The sequence below is a fragment of the Sycon ciliatum genome, chromosome 9 (assembly GCF_964019385.1).
Source record: "Sycon ciliatum chromosome 9, ocSycCili1.1, whole genome shotgun sequence".
NCBI classification, from domain to species: domain Eukaryota; kingdom Metazoa; phylum Porifera; class Calcarea; order Leucosolenida; family Sycettidae; genus Sycon; species Sycon ciliatum.
This window is the reverse complement of record NC_088651.1, coordinates 27,623,506-27,623,874: the sequence shown is the minus strand read 5'-3', so window position 1 is coordinate 27,623,874 and position 369 is coordinate 27,623,506.

Sequence of the window (369 nt, the reverse complement as noted above, 5' to 3'; positions counted from 1 at the left end):
GACAATGCGGACACCGGTGCCTTCAAACAGATGTGAAGCCTCCTCCTCCAATCCGGGCTTCACGAGAAGTAGGGTTTTGTCCGGATTGGTGAAATATCCATACAGGCGACCGTGTTCCTGGATTGTCGTCCACCAGTCTCAAATCGCTCTCATCCTGCCAGCACCACTGGAGTCATCCGCATACCAAATCTGCTTAACGGCGTCGTGTTGCTGCTGCAAATGCCGAATGATGGGGAGTGTGGCCAATGCATAAAATGCATACAGCTGCAGTGGTGTCTTCAATTTCATTCTCCCGAGTCAAGCTCCGTATAAAGACATCCAAGAAGAAGATTGCCTGATGAGTCCAGCGGGGACGAAACGTACGTCGCA